This window comes from Mus musculus, chromosome 15 (genome assembly GCF_000001635.26).
Source record: "Mus musculus strain C57BL/6J chromosome 15, GRCm38.p6 C57BL/6J".
In the NCBI taxonomy this organism is placed as follows: domain Eukaryota; kingdom Metazoa; phylum Chordata; class Mammalia; order Rodentia; family Muridae; genus Mus; species Mus musculus.
The window spans coordinates 55,946,286-55,972,190 of NC_000081.6; the positions used below are offsets into that span (position 1 = coordinate 55,946,286).

Here is a 25,905-nt window from a genome sequence, read left to right on the forward strand (position 1 = left end):
GTATCTGAGAAAGCTGCTCCACAGACCATCTTGTGAAATCACTGTGGGAACATCTTTCTCATAGTCTGCTATGCCATTTTTTTTTTTTTTGCAAGAAACATCTATTTCTTTCTCTGTGTGTGAGAAAGATGTTTTTCTGGGTCAAAATGTTTCCCCAGTCACAGGTGTTCAGTAATTCTAACACATTTCAACTTATTTATCTTAACAACCATTCATAATATGGTTTATAAATGTTGAAATCTTCAAATTTTATTTGGCTGGTATTGACCACAGTTGCCTACTCTGTTCATCTTCCTTCCTTCCTTCCTTCCTTCCTTCCTCTAATCTGCCTGCCTGTGTTCCTGTCTGTCTGTCTGTCTGTCTGTCTGACTGTTTTTCTGTCTGTCTGTATCTCAACCTCTCAGCCTCTCTCTCCATTTCCCCTTCAGATAACCCTTGTTAAATTTGGTAAAAGCAGCTTTTATTTCTGCATGCTCTGAAAGAGTCTAATGTTTCTCCCTTATGGAAGGAACCAAATGCCAAAATTGGTACCTGCCTTCTAAATATACTTATGAAAGTTCCTATCTTATGTGGCTTCCCCTTTGTCCCCTGCTACCTTTTCTTTTCCATTTCTGCAGACTGCTGGATCCTGCCAATAACATTAGTCACAATATGCTGTTTTCCTTCAGACACAAGATCCATTCAAATCCCACAATAAAGCAGCTGGTTATGCATCTTTACCATCTCCACTGAGAGGTTAGAAGCTTGCCTAGGGTCATGTATTTAAGGACCACAGTTGAGACTGGAGTTTTACTTTAAACAAAAGACAACAGCTGTACTGTGGGAATGATGGATTTGCTGATGAAAAAGAGAGAAGCCTCTGTCTCTTTTTGTTGTTGTTGTTATTTGAAATAAGGTCTTGGTATGTAGCACTATATGGACTGAAGTCTATGTGTAGACCAGGCATGCTTTGAATAAGCTTCCTGCTTCTGACTCTTTAATGCTTGGGTTTTAGACCCATGGCACCGTTTCTCTCTCTATCCTCTCTCTCTCTCTCTCTCTCTCTCTCTCTCTCTCTCTTTCTCTTTCTCTTTCTTTCTCTCTCTCTCTCTCCTTGAAGGCACCAGAGAGTTGCTCTGTATACAGCTGTGTCCTGGTTTTCATTTACCTCACTTTGCTTCCTTATGTCACTGCTCTCTGAGGTACTAGTGACAGAAAAATGTTTACATGGCCCACAACAGACTCCAAGAGAAATGGGAAGAAATGGGAGAACACTTTATCTGGGGAGGGAGGAGGGATGGAAACATTGAAAGAGGAAAAGAAAGGGGGAATAAAGAACACCAAGGATGATTGGAGAAACATAGAAAAGCATATTGTTTTATGTTTACTTAATACATACTATATATATATGTGTATGTGCATACATGCATCAATAACTTTGAAGAAGCTATACCACATGGGATGGTAATATTCCACCTATGAACTATAGATTATCTTAAAAACCCCAGTATCGGGGGCTGGAGAGATGACTCAGTGGTTAAGAGCATTGGCTACTTTTCTGGAGTTCAATTCCCAGCAATCACATGGTGGCTCACAACCATCAATAATGGGTTCTGATGCCCTCTTCTGGTGCCTGAAGACAGCAACAGTGTACTCACATATTTAAAATAAATAAATCTTTTAAAATACTAAGTATCAGTTATGAATAACCTTCCTTTGAGCTGCTGATCAAGGGAATCCAAGAAACTCCTAAGACAATGTAGGTAGTCCTTTGAGTGTTCAAGAGAGAATTGAGCTGTCTGCACACCTTTTCCCTGAGAATCGACTGTCACAGTTTACAGCAGTGTTATGCAAGCTGCTAAGGGAGAGAAGCAACTAACATTCCTGCCAAGCTGTAAAGCCTATAAGCCAACGATGGCTGGATCCTCAGTGGTGCAGTCATGGCACTTACGTCTTTGGAAGAACCAATGGCTGTCTAGATGGACTTAAGTCCCATTGTTTAGATGGGAATTTATGGGTGGTACTATAAAACTAGCCAATTATATGGCTAGAGAAGTCAAAGACCTGAGCACAAAAACTTCTGTTGCCATTTTCATAAACTGGTATCATTTCTAACCATATTCTAAATACGTACCCTGATCTCTACCAGGAATGAGCTCCCACATCAATTGTTTAGTCCCAAGTTGTCAATCCTGGACACATGCTCATATGAGCAAATCTAAATGGACTCAGTAGGTTATCTATATAATATATATATATATATATATATATATACATATACATACCTGTATGTGTATATTTATGTGTCAATAATAATGAAGAGACAATGAACATTTGAGGAGGGAAACGGGAGAGGAGGAAGAGGGAGGATGATGTATATGCAGTTGCTCATGTGTGAAGTTTTAAAAAAAAAAGATTAAACAAATACATGTTGGCCAACAAAAGATATCTCTGTTAGCTAAGACAGTAGGTGTTGGAGAGTGCCTTGAACTTGTTACTGTAGGATTACTGGTCTGAGGGCACAGACTTGCTCGTCAGTGAGTGCTTCTGTTGTCAGTTTGACTTAATTCAAGGAGTTCAATGATTACTTGGGAAGAGGAGTTGGGGAGGGAGATGAAAGAGACAGAGAGACAGAGAGACAGAGAGACTGAGACAGAGACAGAAAACAGTGGATATAAGGTTTGCTTAGCCTACAGCATGGCATTGCGTATGTTTGTCTTCATGGTATGGGATGGTTAATTCTTTTAACCTGATTGCATTTCGAAGCACACAGGAGGCTAGTAAAGCACACTGCTGGACATGGCTAAGACCACGTTCCCAGGCAAGATGAAATAGTAGGGAAAGACTTTCCTTGAATGTGTGCTCTGCCACCATTGAAATAAAGTAGAGAAAAGAAGAAAAGCCAGTCCAGTGTGGGCATCTCTTTTTCTTCTTCCACTTGCCACAAAATAAAGAGGTGCCTACTCCACATGCACCCACACCACTGTGACCTCCTGTGCAGTGTTATGGGGCTAGGCCACCATGGTCTGATCCCAGTGAAGCTGTGAGCCCAAACAAAGTCTTCCTCCCTTTAGGTTTTTTCTGTCAGATGTCATGGCTACAGTGACAAAAATTAAGCAATACATAATGAAAATAACATAACTTGGTGAGGTACCAATTGTCTCAGTTATAAATGGGGTGACATCTTTCTAGCCACTTTTTAGGGTATGTCTAAACAGAAGGAGACAAGACGTGGAGGGAGCTTGAGATGAGTGAAAAGGAACACAGATCCTGATATTTTTGCAGTCTGGTGATAAATAAATGACCATGTGACCCTGCACTGCACTTGATAAACATGATACATATGTTGCCTATGTGTGGGCTACATGAGTGTCCATCTCCAGTGGAGCCCACTCTTGCTCTTTGGCCAAGGGCCTATGTAAATCAACACAAAAGATAACTTGATAAATGGAATGAGAGAAAAGGGAGGCAACTCATTACATGCAAGCGTGAGGGGCTTAGTTTGAATTCCCAGTATTCATATAAAATGTGAGGTCACATGTATAACCTCACAGTTTAGAGACAGAGACAGAAGAATCCCCAAGCTTCAATGGCTGGCCAGCCTAGCCAAAATGGTGACTTCTGTGTTCAGAGGAAGACCATGTCTCAAGGGGATAAGGCAGAGAATGATAGAATACACCCATTATCCCCTTCAGGGTGGGCCTTTGTATGCACACTTATGGATTTGCTTGGCCATACACACACATGCACAAAATTGTACAATGAAAAAATACTTTATTAGTTTAATAAATAATGACAAAAACACGTTCATATTTGAGAAAGTGTTGCTCCACATTGGTTCCAGACAGTTACTTGAAAGGAAGTTCAACTATTGATCACCTTCTAGCTTTGGCCTCTGGTTTCAGTCAGTGTTATAGTTTTTCCCTTTTCATTTAGTATGTTCCTAATGTGGTGGTCTTACTGCAGGCTCCCAGAGAAAGCCAGCTCCCATAAAATCACATTTGTCTTCAGCTCTTCTGCCTAAGGCATAATCAAACTAACATTTCCAGGTCACCATGGGGGTAGAACTGGGGTTATTTCCTGGGACTGGAAGTGTGGCTGTAAATTTGTCAGGCAAGAACTGAAGCAAGCATCTCAGCAGCTGAAGTCAAAGCTGCCTATGAGGTTAATTTCAGTCTGTGTTTGCATTTAAGGCCTCAGTGTCACCTTCAAGAGATGATGAGAATAAATAAATTCCCCAGAGACCTGGACTCCTATAATTTCTACAAGGACAGATGATTTTACAGACAATGTATTGAATTAGAAAGGTGGTTTTTGTTGTTGTGGTGGTGGTGGTTTTGTTTTGTTTTGTTTTTTTTGGTTAGGTTTTCAGGCTTTTCTTTCCTTTCTATGTTCACTTGTAATCTAAACAACAAGAAGAAATATGTTTAAACCTGAAAGAGAGAGAGTCAGTCCCTGGAATTTTTCCTATGAGCTTCAGGTAAACTTTATGTATCTGAGTTTATCATCCCAAAATTGCTTGGACCTAGACAAAAATGATAGCAGAGACCATATATCTCTTGATTAAGCTGTCAAATTCGTGAGCTGATTGACCTGGTGATATGCTTTCAATTATTGCTTTTGATAGTTCCAGAATTTGTGTCAGGAGATAAGGTATCTGGCCTTCAGAGACAATTTCTATTGCTGAGGACAGAAGATGGACATTGCTATAAGTGTATGGATTCCTACCAGCCACTGTGGTTAGTTTACAACATCAGGAGTTTGTGGCTCTCCAGCTTCTGCTCATTTAAGTTCATATGTATGTGGCTTTTGTGATGGAGCTTTCTCAATTAACAAAGAGAGGTTGGACCCAAGATCCTCTCCTCCTGATCTCAAACTACTGGGGTCCCTTTTCTTTGCCTCAGTTCCTGCCATTTTCCAGGAAATGGTCTTGGATACCTAGAAGGACTTGAGAATGAGCAAATAATCCTACATGTTGAGGGCTATATTTAGCTGAAGGGAGCTGCAGGTGGAAAACTGGTCAGGTGGGTCAGGGACCCTGAGCAAGAGATTCTCAGAATACCCAGGAATGCTGTAAGAGAGTTGTGCTTCCTGGTTTCTTATCTCTTGCCTGAAAGCTATAAGTGAGGATATGACTGAAACTGAGAACAGGTACCAGGACACCACATTGTTAAGCCAACTGATCAGCTTATCTCTCTCCCCTCATACCTCACCCCAGTTTCTGTCATAATTCTCTTAAAAAGCCCTGGGTGGCCGCTCAATGGTACTTTGTTCACAGGGAGCTATTCCTGCTATGCAGAAAGTCTGCCTTCTCTCTTACGACAACTTCTATGGATCTGTGAGAAACTTCTCCCTAAAACACACCCTCTGTGGGCTGTAAATTCCATTCTTTGAGCTCAGGCTACAGGCTCATGGCTAACTTTCGTGGCTGTTAGGTTTTCTAGCATCCTCCTCACCCTGAAAATAAGTTTGCCTAAGTTGAGAGGAAAACTCTTCACCAAATGCAGATACCTCAACAACTCTGTGCCCATGCTGTTTCCTTTGAAAGACCCCATGCCAATGGACTCAGAGAGAAAAAGAAGGCACCTCTTTATATACACGCATCTGGGTATGGTCAACTACATAGGCATACACATGAACAAACTTACATATAGCCCCTACACACACACACACACACACACACACACACACACACACACACAAGTTCTCCTCAATGTGGTTGTGTTTGGAGATGGATCTCATAGCCTCTAGGATTAGGTTTAGATGAGGTCATGTGTGTAATAATGATGGGATGAGTATGAGGTCATGTGAATGGGCTGGGATGAGGATGGATAGAATGAAGACCTCTTCACCCAGGTTCATATTGACTTTCACCTTCTCTTTTTGCCTCAAAGAACACTTCTCTGTGGCCAACAGGAGACATAAATGTTCATTTTTTTTAAAGCCAATAAGACTGTGTGACAGCAGACCAAAGGGCATGTACCCATGAATCTTTAGATCTTGAGATATGAAGTCTACAGAAGCCCAATTCATCATCTCAGAGTCATGGCTCTGTCTGAAGGAACAGATAGTCCAACCTTTGAGAGTCCTAGACTGTCCAATGTGCAAAGACCTCTTTCCTTGGAGTGTAAAAAGGTGCCATTGATCCAACTAGAGGAGAGTGATCAGAAGTATATCTGAATCTTTTATTTGAGCTCTTAAGAAAGAAAAACAGGCTCAAGTGAGTACACCTGTTCATGGCAAAGGAAATCTACTGGAAAATTATAGATCTCTCCAACAGAAATATCTCTGCTAGTCCAGCCCTCAGGAAACAATGCTAACATTGACTATACCATGAAAATCACAGTGTTTACTAAATGAAGAGGCTCAGCCTTTTGGAGGTCTGTGTTCTCTTCTACCAGTGATTTGGGTAAATAAATGCTAGGAAAAGTTCTTGGTGGCTTTAAAAAATTCTGATCTGTACAGCTTTTGTAAGATGTTTTTGGTCTTCTTCAATGAAAATAAAAACCCTCCTCCCATGTTCTTTAAAAGAGAAGAAGCCGGGTGACAATCAACATTGAAAGAGAAATTAATTCCATTAGCATTTATAAATCTCAATGGCAATATTTTCTGCACAATGACTGTCATTGATGGCATGAGTGGGCCATTGTGCCTTCTGCCAGCTGAACAGACAGCACTTTATTCTTAGCAGCTGTGGTCCCTAATTGGAAAGGGGACTGGTCCAAAAATGATAAAAAGGAAATCACATCATGGTCTGTAAAGGAGCTTGGTGGCTTCTGCCCTAGTCCCCATTCCTCCCTGGAGCTGCTCACTGAGGAATGTGCCCTTTGCACTGTCAAAATCCTACAATGGCTAATTTTTATTTTGTGGTATGTGCTTGGGAAAAAAAAAGAACCCCCTTTCATCCCTTCTTGGCTAAAATGGGTAAAGGGTCTTGTCGATAGACCCCATTCTTCCTCCAAACTCTGGAGCTTCACAGGTGCACGCTGTTTTCTACTTCCACATGACTATGAACTAGGGCATTGATTCTTTAATCAAATGATAGAATTCTGGGAGTGGGTGGTGATCTAGATCCACAGATTGATGGGGTTATCACTCTGATGTATGCTGCTTTGTGTAGAAGCTCATTAAGCATAATGTCCATGGCCTTTGCTTCCCCCACTTGTTCACTAAAATTTATTTTCAGTGAGGTTTTCCCTGTACAAACATGCATACTATCAACCCTCCTCCATCCATTCCCTACCACATACCTGATCTCATCACAAAATCTTTCTTTCTAACACTCTATAAAAGATAACATTACACTCTATTAGGCTTACAAGTAGATTTCAAATTTCAAGCAAGATGCCTGATAGGTAGCAGGCACTCCATTTGTGTTTGGACAGTGACTGTATGTTGAATGGTCTATAAGAATTTACCCTATAAAAATTTAATGGATGCATGAATGCATTTTGAAGAAAGAAAATCCCTTGAATTTCTGCTGGTCTGTTTGAGTTTTATTCTGTCAGGGCACAGAAATAAATCAGCCTGCCATTTGATATACTCTCTCTCCAAATCACACATTTTGAAGTGTTTCTTCTTGTAGAGGCTATGATTTCGTGAGGCCCAGGACAACAAGGCATTTACAGCTTTGCTATGCTAGTGTTTGCCATGTACTTCTTCAGGCTCTCTCAGTCTACTCAATCTTTTCTTGGGTTCTTCTGAGCAGACTATTCTGAGTTACCAAGGAGCCTTTCTCCCTGTATTCAAAGAGTCTATGTGTTAGATTTGGGAAAGGTCAGATAGAGTAGAAGAAACTCTAAGCCTGGCTGATGCTTCTAGCCATGTAGGGATATTCTAGAAGTACAGAATCCTGGGCTTCTTCCTAGATGACAGTGTCTGAATTTTTGGAGTAGTACCTACATCGGAATAATCTCAAAGTTTCTCTGGCTACTTCTATGTCCAATGTCTGTCCTACTCTGCCTTCTTTCTTGCTGCCTCCAATTTAGCAAGTGAGATACTTGGAATCAGAGGTAATATATTAATTAACTAGAGCTGATACAGCAACTGAGTGTAGATTTAAAACCAAAGATATTTGTTCTTGCACAGCTATGGTGACTAGAACTCTACAATTGGATGATGAGATAAACCAGTGTAACTGTCACAGGCCTTATTTAAGTCTTTCTTACTTTAGACTACACAATGATTCATTTTATGGTATGGGAGTCAGAGAAGTTGAAAGGTTGAACTATAATCCCTTGTGTGAGCAAGAGCTATCCAGAGCATGTGCCTGGAACTAAAATGGGAAAGCACTGGTCTCATATTGTCACATGGCCAGCATTTCCACATGAGCTGGTCTTTCAGATGAGTGAAAGATTTACTTAATCCCCTGACTACCTTGTATGGACAAGTCACTCTCTGTGGTGAGGAGGTGAGGACACTGATTAGATCAGTTTCCAAATTCCAAGATAGCTGGAGGTGGTGGTAGAGCCAGAAAAGTAGTGAGAGGCTATCCCTACTCTATATCACTACAAACTGGAGCTCTGGCATTTGTGAAGCCATTATATACCAAAAATGGCTTATATGCAGTCTCACATCTCAAGCTATCATCAAATTGTATTTTTGAGATACGACACAGTTACTATGTGGCTCTGAATACTTCACAAGTTCTGCCTGGTTTTCAGATCTCAGATTTCTCACCTTCTCTCTAGAATTACCCTGGGACATTATGGAGCTTCTATCTGGCAGGTGCCAGGGGAGCCATGGGGGCATTGAACTCAGATCATTGACCGCCTGATTAACCTCAATAAAGTGAACTCACTGTCAGCCTCTTTGAAAAGCTTATTGTGTTCTTTACACCAAACATGATAAAACATTGAGTGAGAATTCACTTAGGCACAGAAATCATGCAAGACAGAGTGGCTTTGAAAGATAATTTGGGTGGAAATTGGGACAGGAGCAATAAAGCATCCTTAGGAAAATAAATCACAGGCAAAGCAGAGGCAATTAGAGTTAAATCACTGGCCTAGAAATTAAGATACTCAGAAAGAAACTGACCCTGAACAAAAGATCATGTGATATTTTTGGAAGACCCTCTCTCTCTCTCTCTCTCTCTCTCTCTCTCTCTCTCTCTCTCTCACACACACACACACACACACACACACACACACACACACCTAGAAATTGTAACACATTTTACCTCCATTCAAGAATTCAAGAGAATGTTTCACCCTGATTGAAGGGATCATTTGGAAACAGGATCTTTGGAGATAGATTTAGCTAAGATGGGACAACATGAAGAGAATGAGTCCCAATCCAACATGGTGATCTACTAAATATCAAAAATGTGTACACATACCTAACAACTGGGGTTGTGGCACCCCATGCCTGGAAAGTACCAGAAGTCAAAAGGCAGCTTGCAGAAGGGAGAAGATTCCTCCCTAGTGCATGCAAGGTACTTTCCTATTGCATATATTTACATGTTAGATGTGTGAAGCATGATACTGCTTTTTTGTTTGTTTGTTTGTTTGTTTACATTATCCAATAGATGTTACTGAAACAAGATCCCCAAATAATAAGACAAAAATAACTTTTGGGGTTTTTTTTGAGACAGAACTTCTCTGTTTGGCCAAAGCTGGCATAGAACTCATGAGACTCCTGCCTCATCTTCCAAAGTTCTGGAATTATAGGCTTGTGGCACTACACCTGTTGTGTTCTTTATAAAAGCAAGCATATTGGATAAAATATAATACAGTGTCAAAAGTGAAGTATAAAATACAAGGATTTATTGAAACAATTAAGAAGGATTGATAACAATTTTCTCCTATTAATACACAAACCAAGTAGATAAAGAAACATTTGTAAAATGTGTATGACCTATAATATAGAATTTGCGTACCCTATAAAGTCCATTTGAGTCTGCCACTAAAAGAATATTCTCAATTATGCCTGTAACAATGGCTTTGGAATAGATCCACTGACAGGGCTTCTGTTTTCTAAACAGGTCAAATGAGGCTGTCTTGATAGACCACTTAAATCTGCTGCTAAAACTCCTCAGTTATACACTGGGAATACTAAAGAAACTAAATCAAATGTTAACAAGACATGAAACTTAAGAGAAGAGTGAAGTAAAACGTGATCTTAAGAAATATCGCTGATGGCAGTTCAATCTTGTACAGTCGTATGGAAATCAGTTTGGCAGTTCCTCAGGAAAGTAGCAGATAATCTTCATGAAGGTCTAGCTATGCTATTGTAGGGCATGCACCCAAAGGGCCATGAATCCTATCACAAAGCCAAGTGCTCAACCCTCTGTGTTGCTGCTCTATTCATTATAGCCTGAAACTGGAAACAGCAAAAATATCCCTCAACAGAAGAGTAGATAAAGATAATGTGGTATTTTTACACAAGGAAGTGTTACTCAGCCATTTAAAAAAACGACTTAATGAAATTTACAGACAAATAGATGTAATTAGGAAAAAAAAATCATCCTGGGTAAGGTATCCCAGATCCAGAAAGTCAAATATGGAAACATGGTTTGTATTCACTTATATGTGGATATTAGCTGTTAGAACAAAGATAACCAGGCTACAACCCATAGAACCACAGATGGTAGGTATACAGTAAAGGACTAGGAGGAACAGATAGATCTTGTTAGGAAAGGGTAATAAAATAAATGATGGGTGGTTGTGCTGGAACAGGAGAATGAAGTGGCAAGAGGGAGGAGATAAAAAGTTGAGGGAGGGGATATGAGGAGAACACTAAATTTAAGGAGCATTTAGGGGTAGTATGGAAACCTAATAGAGTAGACGCTTCCTAAAATATATACATATATAAAGGCTATCTAAATGAAATTACCAAATAAGGGAGGAGACAAGGTCCTACTTGGTCATCTCTTGTCACTAAATGAAGCTTCCAGAATTAGGATTGGGTTACATCTAATTAAGATATTGGCCTGGGAGGGGTGGGGGTCTCAATGGGGAAATTGAGACAAACAACCCAGGCTGCTGCCAAGAGAATCAGTTGTTCTGCAGAAACTGACAGCAAGGTCCCATTGCTTGAGGCAACACTCACACAACTCATTGAATATAAAGAAGTTGAGCTGGTGCCTACACAGAACCTTCATTCCTACATTCTGGCATCTTTGGTATAGGAAACTATTCTACATGTTACAAAAAGAGAAATATAAACATCAAGCCAAGCCACAAATCCTTTGATCTAAAATGGGGTCCTGCCTGCAACAAAGGCCAGGACATGGGTGGCATAAAGCTTTTCAGAGTAACTGTCCAATATCTGATTTGAGTGAAGGCTCACTCCATGAGATAGATCCCATATCTAACACTACTAAGAACCAAAGACTATTTGCATTTCCCTGATGACTAAGGATGTTGAACTTCTTTTTTTTTGGGGGGGGGGTTGGTTGGTTCTCAGCCATTCAGTATTCCTCAGTTGAGAATTCCTTGTTTAGCTCTGTACCTCATTTTTAAATAGGGTTATTTGGTTTAATGGAGTCTAACTTCTTGAGTTCTTTGTATATATTGGATATTGGTCATCTATCGGATTTAGGATTGGTAAAGATCTTTTCCCAATCTGTTGGTTGCCTTTTTTGTCTTATTGACAGTGTCCTTTGCCTTACAGAAGCTTTGCAATTTTATTAGGTCCCATTTGTCGATTCTTGATCATGCAGCCCAAGTCATTTGTGTTCTGTTCAGGAATTTTTCCCCTATGCCCATATGTTCAAAGTTCTTATCCACTTTCTCCTCTACAGGTTTCAGTGTCTCTGGTTTTATGTGGAGGTCTTTGATCCACTTGGACTTGAGCTTTGTACAAGGAGATAAGATCAAAAACTCAGGTGACAGCAGATGCTGGTGAGGATGTGGGAAAAGAGGAACACTCCTCCATTGCTGGTGGGATTGCAAGCTGGTACAATCACTCTGGAAATCAGTTTGGCTGAAAATTGGACATAGTACTACCAGAAGATATAGCAATACCACTCCTGGGCATATACCCAGAAGATGCTCCAACATTTAGTAAGGACACATGCTCCACTATGTTCATAGCAGCCTTATTTATAATAGCCAGAAGCCGAAAAGAACCCAGATGTCCCTCAACAGAGGAATGGATACAGAAAATGTGGTACATTTACACAATGGAGTACTATACAGCTATTAAAAACAATGAATTTCTAAAATTCTTAGGCAAATGGATGATCTGGAGGATATCATCCTGAGTGAGGTAACCCAATCACAAAAGAACACACATGATATGCACTCACTGATAAGTGGATATTAGCCCAGAAGCTAGGAGTACCCAAAATACAGTTGCAGAACACATGAAGCTCAAGAAGAAGGAAGACCAAAGTGTGAATACTTCGAGCCTTCTTAGAAGGGGGAGCAAAATACACATGGAAGGAATTACAGAGACAAAATGTGGAACAGATACTGAAGGAATGACCATCCAGAGACTGCCCCACCTGGGGATCTGTCCCATATACAGTTACTAAACCCAGACACTATTTTGGATGCCAACAAGAGCTTGCTGACAGGAGCCTGATATAGCTGTCTCCTGAGAGGCTCTGCCTGTGCCTGAAAAATACAGAAGTGGGTGCTCACAACCATCCATTGGATGTAACACAGGGTCCCCAATGATGAAGCTAGAGAAAGGACCCAAGAAGCTGAAGGTGTTTGCAGCCCCATAGGAGGAACAACAATATCAACTAACCAGTACCCCAGAGCTCCCTGGGACTACACCACCAACCAAAGAAAACATATGGTGGGGCTCATGGCTCTAGCTGCATATGTAGCAGAGGATGTATATGCAGCCTAGTTGGTCATCAATGGGAGGAGAGGCCCTTGGTCCTGTGAAGGTTTCATGCCCCAGTATAGGGGAATGCCAAGCCAATAAGCAGGAGTGGTGGGTTCAGCGGGAGAGGGGAGGAAATAGGTGGGTTTTCTTTTTTTGGGGGGGGGACCAAGAAAGGGGATAACATTTGAAATGTAAATAAAGAAAATATCAAAAGAAGAAGAAGAAGAAGAAGAGGAAGAGGAAGAGGAAGAAGAAAGAAGAAGAAGAAGAAGAAGAAGAAGAAGAAGAAGAAGAAGAAGAAGAAGAAGAAGAAGAAGAAGAGGAAGAAGAGGAAGAAGAGGAAGAAGAAGAGGAAGAAGAAGAAGAAGAAGAAGAAGAAGAAGAAGAAGAAGAAGAAGAAGAAGAAGAAGAAGAAGAAGAAGAAGAAAGAACCAAAGAGTAGATATACCAGGAACCTGGGATAAAACTAAAAATATTGATCTAAAAAAAAACAAGAAAAAAATTCAGTGGTAAAATGACTACTGATGATATTCTGCTACACTCATGAATCGTCATCAAAGAATATTCCTCCTGCCACAGAGGGGAACAAACACAAAAACCCACAGCCAGACATTATGCAGAGAGTGAGACACATTGGAACACAGTCCTAAATTGTAGTGAGAATTTTAGTTTCTTAAAAAAACCCAGTTATGTTACATGAATGTTTTTAATCCCTGGTGTGAGATAAGAGGATGCTTCATAGCAGGTGATTATGATATGTCTCATGCACTACCAGGGGTGTGATTTTTGCCAGTTGCAGATAGTTTAATTCTGGGGACATTTGAGAGGGTATAAATGCCAGAGCCACAAGATGGGTCGAGCAGGGGCACTCTGTGGCAGCTGCTGTTCCTGGGTGTTGTTGTTGAAGTTTGAGCAGCAGAAATAATTGTATACCATAAAATACCACTCCCCATAGTGCCAAAACTAAATGGATGTGTCCATCAAATCCCCCCCTCAGAGTTCAGGGAATCTCACAGAAGAGGAGGCTGAGAGAATGTAAGAACCAGAGGGGATGGAGGACACCAAGAAAACAAGGCCCTTTGAATTAACATGAACAAATCTCACAGAGACTGAAGCAGCATGAACAGAGCCTGCAGGTCTTCTGCATAAATATCATGGCTTCTAGTTTAGTATTTTTAGTAGGATTCCTGGGTACAAATGAATGGGTTTCTGATTCTTGTGCCTTCTTTTGTCTTTTTTTTTTTCTTTTTGTTCATTTGTCTTTCCAATACTAGTGTGATAGTTTTTGTTTTATCTTATTGGATTTCATTTTGCTATATTTTATTATCACCTCTTAGAGACAGAAAGGGAGTGGATACAGATAGCAGGGGAAATGGGGAGGAACTGGAAGAAGTAGAGGGAGGGAACGCTGTAATCAGAATAAGTTATATAAGAAAAGAATCAATTTCCAATAATGGTAAATAAAATAAAATAGAGCTAAGAATATTGTATGATTGAAAAATTCATATTTAAATGACAATTTTCTTGTGCCTTTAGTGATAAAATTGAGATGTTATATGACATCTTCTGTGATGATAATTTATTACATGTGATCACATTAAAGTATTTCAACATGACATAAAATAATGATGAGTTTCTGGATCTAAATATTGCTTAAAATACTTTTTGACAGTTCAATTGCTACTGCCTCAAAAGAGGGGCACTTTTATGAATTAGAGTTAATTAAAAATACTAAGGATTAAAACAATTCAAGAAAACTTCTTTTAGTTTGGATTTTCTGTCAGCAGAGAGCAGATTATGTGAAACTCTTTTAAACATTAAGGACATAATGAAATAAAGAGAAAATGAAATGAGAAAAAAATACAAAGTGCATTTTGTATGTGTGTGTGTTTGTGTGTATGTGTGCAAGGACATGTGTATGCTATGTGTTTTTTGTGTATGGCATATGCATATAGATAGTCCTGTGTGCTTACCAGCATAGACCAGAGCATTACATCTAGTGTTTTTGTAGCCTTCTGTAGCTTTATTGCCTTGAGACAGTCTTTCATTGAATTGGAACCTTGCTATTTTGTCTGGGCTAGCTCTCTGGATCTGCCTATCTCTTCTCCTGCTGGGGTTATCAGTATGTGTAGCCATGTCCAGCTTTTTCTAAGGGTGCTGGGAATTAAAACTCAGGTCCTCTTGCTTGCAAGAACAAGTGCTCTATTCTCATAGTGTAATCTTCCTATCACCAAGAAAATATTTTATAGGTGAAATATTTATTAACTACATCTTTACTTTAGAACACATTCCACTATTGACTACTTACTAATTGTACACTAAAACTTAGGCTAACTTCACTTTTACTTATCATTATGCTGACTTCCAGTCCTTTAGAATAGAAGGAATTAGAAGTGTTTTTCAACAAACTTCAAAAATACATTCAAATTATGAAGGTATATCTTTTAAGGAAGGTAGAACATAGCCTGGGTGTTATTTCTAAAGTATAATTGTGTCCTGGCAATTTGACTCAGGAATGATGAGTGGATGAAAGCTGGCTATTCTGGAGGAAGGAAAAATACTCTTTTCCTCAGCCTTCCAAGGGTGGGATTGGTGACCTAAACTGTAGTTCAGCTTCATACTTTACTCATGCTCTGATTTCATATCTGTTTCTGTGATATAACATACCCAATGAAAAGCCTGGTCTACAGAGTGAGTTCCAGGACAGCCAGGGCTACACAGGGAAACCCTGTCTTGAAAAAACAATAAATAAACAAACAAACAAACAAACAAATAAGACCAAAACAAACACCAAAAAACCAAAACAACAACAACAACTACAAAAGGAAAAGTAATTTTGGAGAGAAAAATATATATTTGCTTTACAACAAGCCCATCACCGAGGGGAAATTGAGGCAGGAACTCACATCTACTATAGTCAAGAACAGAAAGAAATGGACACATGCATGCTCCTTGTTATTAGCATGGTCTCTCCTCTTTTATAAGGGTCAAGAACCCCTGCCGAGAGAATCATGCCCCTGACAATGAGTTAGGTCTTCACACCAATTAATAGTCAAGATAATTCCTCACAGCCATGGCTACCTCCCAACCTTTTCTGGATAACTCCTCATTAGCACTCCTTTTCCAAGTGATTCTAACCTGCATCAACATGACAGTTAGAACTAGCCAGCATGACCTATAACTGTTCCATAGTCCCAGATGTTGTGAGTCAAGAACATTCAGAGCAGGGAAGACTGTATTTACATGTTTGCAATGAGTTGTACATTAATAGTTATTGACCAGTCTCAGGTCATCTCCATAGACAGAGTATTAATCTGAGTTTACAAGATTTTACTAGTGCTCGGGCGACAGTGTTTCTCAACCTGTGGACTGCAGCTCCCAAAGGGGTCACATCGTAGATCTGTTACATATCAGATATTTGCATTATGATTCATAATAGTAGGAAAAGTTAGAGTTATGAAGTAGCAATGAAATAATTTTATGGCTGAGGGTCACCACAATATGAGGGAGTATTAAAAGCCACAGAATTAAGGCTGAGAAGCACTGCTTTGGGGTGTGTAGGAGGAACTGTTTGGCAACTGAGTTTTCTTAAGCCTTGTAATGATTGAGAAAAATCTTGGAATTCTTTTCCTCTTCTTTTTCTCTTGGGCTATGACTGATTTGAATAACATGGTATCTCCATCCTAATAAGAATGGAGATATTTTACAAGAGACACTTGTGCCCTTTACTCTGGTTAGGAAGGTATTAAAACAATGCTACCATTAGACCAACACCATTTGTTAAAGATGCTTTCTTCTTTTTTATTGTATAATTTGGGCTTCTTTTGGGTTTAGATCTGGGTCTTCAATTTGATATCATTGATTAACCTATCTACTATTTAGCCAATACCATATCATTTTTATGACTATAGCTCAGTAGTGGAATTTGGAATTGGGAATGGTGATATCTCCAGAAGTTCTTTTATTGTACGGCATTGTTTTTAGCCATTCTGGGTTTTTTGTTTTATCATATGAAGCTGAGTACTGTTTTTTAAAGGTCTGTAAAGAATTGTGTTGATTCCCTCTTGGACAAATACACAAAAGATGCACCATCCTACCACAAATACACTTACTTCTCTATGTTCATAGCAGCTTTATTCATAATAGCCAGAAACTGGAAACAACCTAGATGTCCCCCAACTGAATAATGGATGAAGAAAATGTGGCAAATTTACAAAATGGAGTATTAGTTCAGCTATTATGAACAATGACATCATAAAATTTGCAGGCAAATGGATGGAACTGGGAAAAAAAAGCATTTCCTGAGTGTGGTCACCCAGACAAAGAAAGACAAACGTGGTACATACTCAATTATAAGTGGCTATTAAGTGCATAGTAAAAGATAAGTATGTTACAATCCACAGACTCAGAGAGGCTAAATCACAAGAAGGGCTTAGGGAGAGATGCCTGGATTTCCCTGGTGAGAAAAAATTTAACAGATATTGCAGGTGGACTGAGGGTGGGTGGTGACAGGAATAGGAGGGATCAGGTTGGGAGAAGACAGAGGGAAAGAATAATACTGGGAGAGACCACTGGAATTGGGGACTGGGCAATTCAGAGGTAAAGCAGAAGCCTAGTGCAGTGAAAACTCCCAGGAGTATATTAGGATGACTCTAGTTAAGACTCCTAGTAGTGGGGGAATACAGAGCCTGAACTGGAAAGACTTCCAGTGAAGGGTTTGGTACAGCAACACAGCCACAAAACCTTTGGGCTGCAATTTGTCCTACAATTTGTAGGAGTGGCTAACCAATGACTGGTCCATCTTGAGACCCATGTGAGGAAAGGGAGCCCACCCATGACACTGCCTGGAGGACCAGAAACCAGAGTCCAGATGGCTTAGAGACTAGGATAGAACCAAATATGACTGGCAGAAAAAAAAACAATGAAATGATGCTTAATAATATTCTGCTATGCTCATAGATTGGGCCTAGCCCAATTGTCATCAGAGGGGTTTATTCTAGCATCTAATGGAAACAGATACAAAGATGCACAGCTAAACATTAGGCAGAGTTCAGAGACTCCTTCTGGAAGATTGTAAGAGCCAGAGGATTCAGGGACATGACAGGAAAACCCCACAGAATCAGAAAACCTGCTCACAGGGGCTCACTGGTACTAAACCAATCACCAGGGAGCCTACATGGGTCTAACCTATGCCCTCTGTATATATATTACAGTTGTGAAGTTTGGTAGTTTTGTGAGACTCTTAACAGAAGAAGTGGGCTCTGTTTCTGATGCTTTTGCCTGCTTTTGGGATCCTGGTCTTCCTACTGGATTGCCTTCATGAGGGGAGATACCTAATTGTTGCATGCAGGTTTTAAATGCTACTGCCTTTGCCCGGGCGGTTCTGTGCTCTGGCCCCTCCTGGCTTCCTTTTTTCTTCTACCCGACATCACTCTGGGAGTGCTACCAGCCCACTCCCTAGACACTTGAATCTGTGGATAAAACACACACACACACACACACACACACACACACACACACAGAGAGAGAGAGAGAGAGAGAGAGAGAGAGAGCTAATTCCTTTATAATTTGCCTTCTTGCCACAATTGGGCATTACTATCTCCCTCTTGGAAAAGCATGTGCCCTTACCACTTTATTATCTCCGTCTCTCCACTTGCCCTAAACTTTGGTGGCTCGTCCCACATAGCTCTTGCCAACCATCCTTGGCCACTTGCCTATAGCCTGTAGCAGAGACCACAGGCCCTAGCTCTCCCTGAGATCTTACATGATTGTTACATTCTTCTTCCTCCAAAGCATGGCAGAAAAGATCCTTCCCTACATCCTCTTTTTCCTCTTGGGACCAGGAAATCCTGCCTGTCCTTCCACCTAGCAATTGGCCTCCCTGGCTTTCTTTACTGACAAATTAAGAACCAATTAGGGAACAAGACTTTGTATCAGAATATCCCCCTTACACCAAATCTTATTGCAACTTGATATACCATGCTATCCCTAGGAGGCCTGCCCTTTTCTAAAGGAAACCAGACAAAAAGTGGATGGGAGGAAGATATAGGGGGAGTGGGAGGAGGAGTGATGAAAGGAGGTGATGGCTGGAGGGAAAACTGCAGTTGGGATGTGATATATGGGAGAATAAATTTAAAAGGAAAGAGAAAAAGACAAGGCTCCCTAAGGACTTGAAATTTACCAAGAAATCCCAGGCTGGGAGAAGGCAAAGACTGAAACTTGCTACCAGCTTGAGAGGAAGTTTGTCTTTCAAGCGGAGAGACTTCATATATTTCTGATAATTCTTCAGACCGCATTGTGGGAGAGACTAGAGTGGGGACATTGATGACCAGGGAGAGCACAGTGTGACCAGGATTGCTTATCTATGCGTTCCTCTCACTCCAGCCTGAAACCTCAAACTCACATTAGGATCCCTAAGTGGCGAGTGGGTGGGGTTACAGAAACGGCTTTGTTTCTTTTCTGGGTGTGGCCCCCTTGAATGCAACTCCATTCAGTGTTTTTCATAATGGTTCGTGTCCTTTGTTGGCCTACTGAAGACTGGTGGCCCAGAGTAGATTGTTAGGGCTTCCAAGACTTCGGGGCTTTGAGAGTTTCAGTAACAATGTCTCAGGTATAATCCCATCCCAGGGCAGAAACTAGAGGGAAGAACAAGGCCTAAGGCTATGAAGAGCCCTCCTGCTCTAGTAGGTAAAGATACTACACCTGACTTCCTAACTGTCACTCAATCACACAGAGCTTCCCCTCACAGACTTTCCCCCCTTCTATGTTATTCTGCTCTCTGGAGTTTTGTCATAATTTGAAAGCAAGTAACAGCAGCTCACCCTAAAGAAATAGTTGTTTTTCATTTTTGTTAAATATCTGGTGCTACATCCTGTACCTAGACCATTTGGCCAGTGATAGGCTCCAGTATTAGATACTCATGGAGAATTACTTTAAATTTTTTTTAATCTTCTTCTCCTATTTCTGAGAATTTCATGCATGTATATGATGTACATTCCCATTCCTAAGTCACCTCCCTATTTCATATCCTTGTCATCGTTTTGCTGTTCAGTTAGAGTTGCCCATACATCCATGGATGTAGGCCATGGGCAGCCTATGAGAGGTCATATTCCTGAAGAAAGATGAGTCTCCCTTTCCAGACACTATGGATGGTCAAGTGCTCCCAGTTAAGGGTGAAGCCTTGTCAACCCTCTTTCCATCCATTCTGAGATACGATCTGGCTTAATATTATGCATGGCTTGAACAGGCAGCCGTAGCTGCTTTGACAACTTCATGAGCATAATGGCAGAGTCATGTCCAGATGACACTAGTTTTGCTATTTCCCTTCCTATCCTCTGGCTTTTATACTCCTTCTTCTTCCTCTTTCTCAGTGTTTCCCCAGCCTTGGGGGACAGGATGATGTAAATGTTAACTTAGAGCTGAGCACTCTTCGGTCACCTCTCCTTTACACTTAGTCAGTTGTGAGTCTCTATGTTAGATACTGTCCACTGCAATACAATGCTTTGCCACTGAGGAGTGATTATTGCTCTGCTCTATGGGTATAAAGATAAGTATTTAGATTAGAAGACAGCTTGACGCCATGCTAGCTTAGCAAAATAGCAGTAGTAAGTTCCCCCTCTAAGCCGAAGGACCTCTCCTGTCATGGGTGATTGGCCAGGTTTACAAGATCCAGTATGAATGTCTGCCCATGGAATGGCCATACTGGAATCCACACTAAAACGTTGCTTTTGAAAAGATTCATTCTAAAGAACAGAACCAAGGAAGTCCCACCTGAACTGTATTTATTCATCTTGAGTAGAAGAGTCATATTTTGAGATAAGGAACAGCTTCCCATGTCATGTGCCCTACATGAAGGCCAAGCTTAAGCCAGACTGTCTGTCCCACCCAGGGCCACCCAGAACTGGTTGCCAATGGAGACAGCAACTGACAGTCCACTTGAAAGGCTCCTGGCTCAGGTTTCCCACGAGCAGCTGCTAGCCATTCCAGCATCTGAAATCTTTGAATAGAGCTTGTGAGATTATCTGTCCAACTTTCACTGGAAGCCCTGCAGATATAATTGAGGGTATAAACTTACAGTATGAAGGCTGGAAAGAACAAGACACTGCAGAGACTCATGACAAAAAGACGGGTGGACACCTGTGGTTTCGGTGGCAGAAAGAGGAGCATGTTTTCATAAAGAAAAGGAAGCCCCCTCAAGCTAATATGCATTCAAATAAATATTTATTGGAGGAATGTCTGAGATAATATCTTAGAGAAATGAAGGTCAGGGGCCCTCCAGAGTGTGAGTTGTGTGAGAGCAGAGATGATTCCCTCCTGCCAGGGCTGGAAAAAATCATTGAGAGTGCAGAGACTACTCACTAGGTATTACGGTGTTAACCAAAGAGTGAAAGTCATGAGCACACACAAGCACACACAGAATCACACACAGAAACACACACACACACACAAACACACACTAACGTACACACAAACACATACACTCTCACAGACACACACATCATACTCCACACACAAATATACACACCACATTCCATACACATACACACACAGACACACACACACACACACACACACACTAACATATACCTCACACATCACACACAAACACACACACACCACATTCCACACACATAATACACTCACACACACACACACACACACACACACACACACACATACTCACATGCACACTCACACATCACACATCACACACCATACACAGATTCAGCACACTTCTCTGTCTCTGTCTCTCTGTCTCTCTGTCTCTGTCTCTCTGTCTCTGTCTCTCTCTCTCTCTCATACACACACACACACACACACACACACACACACACACACACACACACAATTTTCTGTAGTGTACTGATGGCCATGTGACTCAGATGGAGAAGAGCTTAAAGGTTAGAAATAGATGGATAGCTGGCATAGTCAAGCTCTCAATTCAGTGATTCCATACTCCAGGATACTGAAGGGACTTGCTATTCACTCCACACTGTTTTTAATACGCAAGGGCAAGGAGCATATTAATTAATTTAAGAGAAGCATTCCATCTAATCATGTGGACAGGTGGACTCAATGATTTTAAGTTTCAACTGAAATTCTATAAAAAACCAAACAAACAAAAACCAAATCACTTCTTGGTGTATGTATATGACTGTTTTGCTTGTGAGTATGTATGTGCACCCCATGCATGCCTGGTGGCCGGAGAGGCGTGAAGAAGGCATCCTCTGGAGCTGGAGTTTCTAACAGTTGTGAGCCACTATGGTATGCTGAGAATTGAACCCTGGTCCTCTGGAAGAGCAGCCAGAGCTCTTAACTACAAAGCCATCTTTTCAAGTCAACATTTTTAACTTCTAAACTTTGTTTTGTGAACAACTATTTTCTTCAGTTGGGTGAGAATGAACTGAAATGGCTAATCAAGTTATAGGTATAAATTAGTATGTAGTATATACTTCTCAACTTTTGTCTATATTTTCCTGGAGTTAGGGGAAGATTAGCTGCTCTAGAACAACCCAGAGAAACAGCTTCTTGACCTTGCATATTAAAACAGAGAGAAGTGAATGGCAAGTCCCGTCAGTATCCTGAAGCATAGAAACACTGAATTGAGAGCTTGACTATGTCAGCTATCCAACTTACTTTACACTAGGGCTCCAATTCTGTGAGGTTACATTTGAACTTAAGATGTTTGTTTGTTTGTATTTTGTTTTGTTTTGTTTTTTTGTTTTGGGGTGGTGTTTGTTTTTTTTTTTTTTTTTTTTTTTGTCTTAAAGAGATTCAAATAATTTGTCTGGAACAAAATTTAATTGCGGAATCTAGATTTAGGTTTATTCTAGAAAAATATGATTTAAGAAGTTACTTGCCAAGTCAGAACTTTACTTCTGATCATAAGGTTAGGCCACTAACAAAAGCAGGCGAGTAAGCATCTAGTCTAACCTCCGTACCTGCTCTAACCTAGATATTTGATACCAATGGAATTACATAACATCATCCTCCCCTTCTTCCCTCCATTAACTTCCATATCCCCTAGTTTCAAGTTGATGGCCTCTTTTTATTTTGACTATTATTGTTACACACACACACCCATGAGTAGGCACAGGCAGGCATGCTCTCACGCACATAAACACACACACACACAGACACACACACACAGACACACACAGACACACACAGACACACACAGACACACACAGAGACACACACATATACACACATACAGCTATGTATGTATATCTACAAATATATAAATACAACCTCCGGAATTCAGTTCTGTGCTCATGTGTATATGATTTCAGGACTGAAATGGAAAACAAAAACGGAGGCCCATCCCAGGGAGAGGCTCATTTTCCTTCTCCCAGAGGTCATTAGTTGCCTAAGTTCTTTTTCTAGATTTGTGTGTGAACAAAAATTTCCCTTTCCATCTTAGTGTATCTGTTGATATTGCCATTGTTTCCTGTTTATTCAGTAATTTCTAGGAGGTACTGGATCACAGAAGCCTTCCTGATATTCTGGCTCTTATAATCTTTTATAAAAACTTTATTTTTCAGTTTTTTTTAAAGGCAGGGTCTCTCTCCATAACCCTGGTTGTGCTGGAACTCACTATGCATGCCAGACTGCCCTTGTACTAAGGAAGATTTTCCTGCCTGCCTTCTAAGTGCTGAAATGTGTGCCTCCCCATCCAGATCACTTAGAATTAACAAATGAATATTCTTTCTTTAATATCTACACATACTCATACACATACATTCCCTGTCTGTTGTTTACTGTTTTATGAGTCTGTTAATTCTCTTGTTCTTTCTGTATTCCATGAGTTATTCTTTAGTTTTAAAAGTTCATTAATTAATTATGCAGGGTGGTCACATATGCCATGCAAGAGTGTGTAGATCAAAAGACATCTCTTCTGGAGTTGCTCCCACTTTCTTCCTGTTGATCAAGGATCTCCCTCTCCCTTGTTTTCAGGGCACTATTGGGTAATCCAGGAGAGCTGGCTTCCTGCTAACTCTCCTGTCCCTGGCACCTGTCTCACTGCAGAGATGCTGGAGTTGCAGCTGCAGGCCATGGCATCTGGAGTTTTACATCTGTTCTGGGGAGTGAACCCAGCTTGTTAGGCCTGCATGGCAAATGCTTCTACCCTCTGAGCCATCTCCCTGGTCCCAAGCCGTGCATTTAATTAAAAACAATATCCTACTCTGATAGTAATTGGAGATCGATACAATATTAGTAATACTTAAAGCATAGCCAGCATTCTACATGTTTATTGAAGTAGGGAGTTAGTGAATTGACTAAAATGTCAAGTATGAATGGAAGATTGGTGAGACTTGTTTTGACCTCCTGACTCCTTCTGTCTAAAATGTTCACTGGTAACTTCAGATCTAATCAATCAATTTCACACTGTCTACCAGATTTTTTTTTATTCTGCCTTACACTTTACATCAGGGTGAGTGATACTGGAAAAAGTTTTGGCAGTAGGGTACAAGCTGTCTCATTTAAAAATATATAGCTTAGATGCCACAGTTCAACCTGGCCAATGTTAGTTAAGATGCTAATATCTAGGTTTCTGTATTTTCTCTTTTTAATATCTACCACCTGGTCCATGGTCTGACATTTTCTCTGCTTAATGAAATTTCCTTCTCTTTTCCATATTCCCATCTTAGAAGGACCACTACCTTCATTCATGGCAATCCCTACTTCCTACACTTGAGAATCAAATTTCTTACCCAATATCTTCATATTTCTTGAGACAGAAACCTTATCAATCCTTCTTTTTGAGATGTATGAGTGATTAAGGATTTCATTCCATTCCAAGGAGTGAGATCCTGAAACCCAAGTTTTCTTATCAATGAAGGAGCTTACTCCATTTTTACTTTGTAAATAGAAGTCTCAGCAAGAACAACTCAGACCCAATTAGTTGGGTGATGGATCAACAAGCAGAAAAACTTGTTTCTGCAATTTCTGCATCGATCTTGGCCTGTGGCTCTCATTTTCTGTGCTTATATGAGTGCTCATTTTCCAGTTTTAAGCTTATAGTTCTAGTAGAGTGAGGAGCAAAGGTGAAAGGGCAGCTAAAGGAGCCTCGTCTCAAAGAGCTTTCCAGTATTCTCTTTTGGCATCATCTGGTAACATGTTCTTAGTTGCGGAGTTGTGTGCACCCCCAGTTTCAGGGCAGAAGAGGAAGCCTAATTCCCCTGAGTTAAGCCAGAGTCTCATGCATATGGTAGGTATGCAGAAATGTTCACTCTATGTTTTATTTCTATTTTGGTACATTTAATTTAGATCCTAATACTTTTCTCAAAGTCTATAATTGTTCAACAAAGAGATAAGAACTTATATACTACTGTTTGAAGTCAAGTCATGCTAGAGCAGCAGAATAGATAATTTGGGGGCTGGCGAACAGCTCTCTCAGATGAATTAGACATATTGGAACTGAAGCCTAACCATGTGGTTTAATGACTGTAACACCTCCTGCAAAATTGTCTTAGGTTGAATTCCAAAACAAAGATAAGAGGATAACATTTTCTAAGGCGAATACTTTAGTAAAGAGACACCATTTCAGCCACTTGTTAATATGGTGATAAGTACCAATGTTAGGAAGGCAAGTCTCAGAGTGAAATGAAGAAAATAGTTTTGAAGGAGCTTTTAGCGATGTTATATTTATAATGCATTTTGGAACACTGAGATAATTTCCTTTCTATCAGTTTTACAACGTCTTAAATGTTATAAAACTATAGTATAACTTCACTTTCAAATGCTCTTACCAAAAAAAAAAAAAAAAAAAAAAAAAAAGAAGAAGAAGAAGAAGAAAAGAAAAGAAAATGGGCTGTCTGTGTTAGTTCCTACTATGTAAAAATGCCACTGTTCATTTGATCTTTGAGGCTTCTTCTTCACCTAATATTATTAGAGAAAGATAAGATGTTTCACTTTAAAAGACTCATGTAGCTTCCAGCAAAATGTCTAAGACTCACCACTTTTAAATGAAGTGGCTGTTTTTGCAAGCTATTGTACATGCAAGTCTTTTCATTTTTACGATAGTTAACTCACTTTTAGGAGCCCCAGGATAAGGAAGGCCACCTTTCTTTTTCATTAATAAAAGAAACAAAACTCTATTGTTGTAATGGTTACTTTTCTGTTGTTGTGATAAAACACTATGAC

The 25,905-nt window shown here is 40.2% G+C and overlaps 1 long non-coding RNA gene across 5 annotated transcripts in view; it reads left to right on the top strand.

The window, feature by feature from the left end:
• The window catches only part of Gm46516, a 46,647-nt gene extending 22,882 nt beyond the window's left edge, over nucleotides 1-23,765 (top strand). For 4 of the 5 annotated variants that reach the window (XR_001781694.1, XR_001781697.1, XR_001781695.1 and 1 more), the window contains exon 4: nucleotides 11,723-11,764. This is a non-coding gene — a long non-coding RNA (predicted gene, 46516). Of the gene's footprint in view, nucleotides 1-11,722; nucleotides 11,765-23,715 lie in introns of those variants that run through there. The other variant, XR_001781696.1, reaches the window with a different exon arrangement.
• Nucleotides 23,766-25,905: the final 2,140 nt, after the last annotated feature.